Below are 3,409 nucleotides of genomic sequence, written 5' to 3'. Positions count from 1 at the left end.
TGCGAGCTCAATCAGAGAGGGAGTTTACTGTCGATTTTATGGAAATGCGCGAAAGAGACCTGTGTTAGTTGTAGGGTACACCTGCACTTGTCAACGTACTCAAGTACGCTGGGTAATTGGCTGTTGATTGCTGCCATTAACATGTGATGGCTAAGTGCATCTAATTCCTGTTCCATTTCCACGGTTCAGTTTGATGTCAACGCCCACTCTTTCTCTCAGAGGTGATTAGCCCAGCCTGTGAAAATTGTTCTTTTTTTTTTTTGTTCCAATCATATAAGGAAAATATAAGGAAGTCTAAGAGGGGCTGTTGTAAACTGACACTTTAGCTAATTTGATTGCCTTTATGGTGAGTAGAAAAAGAAAACATGGAGAATGTAAGTTATCCCTGTTATAAGACGGATTGGGAAAACAATGGTACAATAAGTGCAAAATACAACAGCCCACAAATCTCTTGAAATGATGCTAAATCTAACATTATTGCCGGTCTTTGCATTTTGGTGTATACGCACAGTTTAATACTGACTACAGCAACCTCATAATGGACCAGAGCTATTAGACACAAATCTCCTTTTCAGCGCCTTTGTCTCTGTAGTTGAGGCTGAAATTATTAAAGAGAATGGTGTTCACTTTTGCTATTTGTATCTCCTTCAGTTTCACCACCTCAGGGCGCTGGAGACTCGGTATCCCTTTGAGTTTTAATCTTCTCTTCTGCCCGCATCCTTGCGGCTATTTCATTTAAGTTTTGATATGTGTATTTGACATTTTGTTCATTTAGGGCCCCCCCCACACACACAAGCGTAATTTAATTGACGTGTTTCTGCCTTGTTCTGTTTGTTTAGTCATTAGCGAAGATTTCCCGCCACTACCAGCAGGTAAGCTCAAGCAGATATGTATGTACGCGCGTGTATGCACGTGAGGGGTGAAAAGAGGGCGCGCGTGTCTTTAAAGGTACTTTCCAAATCTGGATAATGCCACGAGGAATCACGCGTAACCTTTTCCGTGAGCTAAGTAATGAAGAAAATTGGCTTTTTTTGTTTTGTTTTTTTCTTTTTTGCGTTATATTTAGTGTGTACCTTGTAATTCGACAACAGCAACAGTAGTATTTATAAAAGGAATACTACTATCACTACTACTAATATTAATAATATAGGTTGAGCCATCCGTCAATTATTAGAAAATAATAATAATAATTTTAAATATGGAAAGGATACATAATAAACAAAACAGATCCAGTTCCAGACAGCAGTTCCCACTGGTTTTAAATGTCAGGCCGTCGTGCCCCGTGGTGTTCTTTGTCTGAGCCGCTCTCAGATCAGATCTGCAGACCGTCGTCGTGAATGGTGCGCCTGCCATCTGCAGGACACTTTGGGTAAAACGTGGATTTGCACTGTCAGTATCATGTAACCAGCCAGGATAACAGTGCTGCTGTTTACTGGTCCTCGTGCACTTTGATGCCAACGGTCTCGGGAGTTGATGTAAATAAACACAGCCTGGATCCGTGCTTTAAGCAATGCTTTACTGGAATAAAAGTCAAATCAGCAAAGTTCCAGGTACTGTGTTTTTGTAAAGGTACAGCTTCATTCTTCTTGTTGTATATTTTATTGTCACCACCCCCTTTAGGCATCTGTAAGTTGCAAATTGAGCAGCTGATTTCGCTCTTCGGCCAACACTGGGCTGTTCCCTGTAAAACCCACATTTGTGTTTAGACCTTATGTTCTCACGCTTTTCATCAACATCTTTTATCATGCTTCATCTTGGTTTTCAACTTTTCACACACATGTGCATGTTTAACCTGCACTGGAATTTGTGCGATTTCCTGAGACCACTGTCTGATGGTGGAAGGCCCTTCATCACTGTCCCCCTACATCAGGGAAGTATCAGTGAGTGAAAGCATTCCCCCCCATCCCCCTGCATGGAATTTCAACCCAATCTATGCCTTCAAGAAACAAAATGATATCAGTCTAAACGTAAAAAATAAAGAAAACCCTCTTGTTCAACATATATCTGCAATCACCTGTAGAAATGATCACCACTGATCTGATACAGTGCTTAAACTGGAAGGGATATCACACCTCATGTTTGTTGGACCCGCATATCTTGGTGTCGTTAACCCCCAGAAGCATGAGCCAATAAAAACACAGAATTTTAATACAAAACAAAGCCTCCTTGTATCTCAAATCAGCCAAGTGCCACATAGTCGTAAGATCCCATCGCTAAATCTGGCCTATCTAGCCACTGGCTTATGCAACTAATTAACTTCACACACTAAAATTTGAATTTAAATTAACATTTGCAAGATATCATCAGGGGACACAAAGCACCCCACGAAGAAGTTTATGATGGGAAAGAGGGAGAAAAAAAAAAGTGTACTAGAGGAGGCAATCGGTGAAGTAAGGAGGGCTTTTAGATGAGGGGATATCTCCAATTACAATCCACCGAAACACTTGTCAGCAGTAATGAAATGTTTGCTGAGAGGTTGCTATTTGTGGCTGTTAGATTGGATGATGCTGCTCCACTGCCCCCACTAACAATTATATTCCATGCATAAATTTACTTACCTTCATTTCTATTGTGTGAACCGTCAGCCAGATATACCTACAACTGTCCAAGGAACCAGAGAATACCGATACACTATTGTGCATGTACAGCGTGTGTGTGAGACACTCCCGTTCTCATGGAGCCAGAGAAGAACAGGGAAGCAAAAAATTTTAAATTTTAAAATGTTAAAAATAAGGGGGGAGGGGGAAGAAAGAAAACTTCCGCTTCTTTTATTGGTTTTAAAGAATTACATAATGCATTAATCACAGTAAAGACAAACCGGCTTTCTCCGCATGTCATAATTGTGCAAGCTTACAATAAAATTTAAAATTAGATGCAAGATGTAAAACCTTTCTTATTTTTTCTCTCCTCTGGTCAGCCTTTCAGCTCAATCGTACAGGGAACAGAACAGTAAAGCTTTGAAGAATGGATGAACTCCTTTAGCCTTCTCACTTCACACCACTGCCCAGAGTGGCTTGCATACAATCAAGGCTAAAATTACAAATTTGTCCAACACAATCATACGCGTTTTTTGTGTTTAGATCAGCACTTCAGTTGGGAGTGAGTGGTGGGGGAATTCGTAGCTGCTACGATTGGCTATCTGAAACATTAGCCAGGTCCAAATAATTTCATCAGCTGTGTGCAGTATGTATTTCCAATTACAGTGACATCACATAAACCTCATTAGTATAGATGCAACCTGCAACTTGATTTTCCAGTGCATGGTTTTCTCATCAAATTGATTACACAGACTCTGCAAGGAAGTGTAGATACACATACAAATCCTTTGCATGTGCTACTGTAGACGAATATATACACACACACACACACACACACACACACACACACACACACACACACACACACACAC

The sequence above is a fragment of the Pundamilia nyererei genome, unplaced genomic scaffold (assembly GCF_000239375.1).
Source record: "Pundamilia nyererei isolate P.nyererei 1_Seehausen unplaced genomic scaffold, PunNye1.0 scaffold00033, whole genome shotgun sequence".
Lineage (NCBI taxonomy): Eukaryota > Metazoa > Chordata > Actinopteri > Cichliformes > Cichlidae > Pundamilia > Pundamilia nyererei.
The sequence above is the reverse complement of the archived record's forward strand: the minus strand, read 5'-3'. Positions refer to the sequence as shown.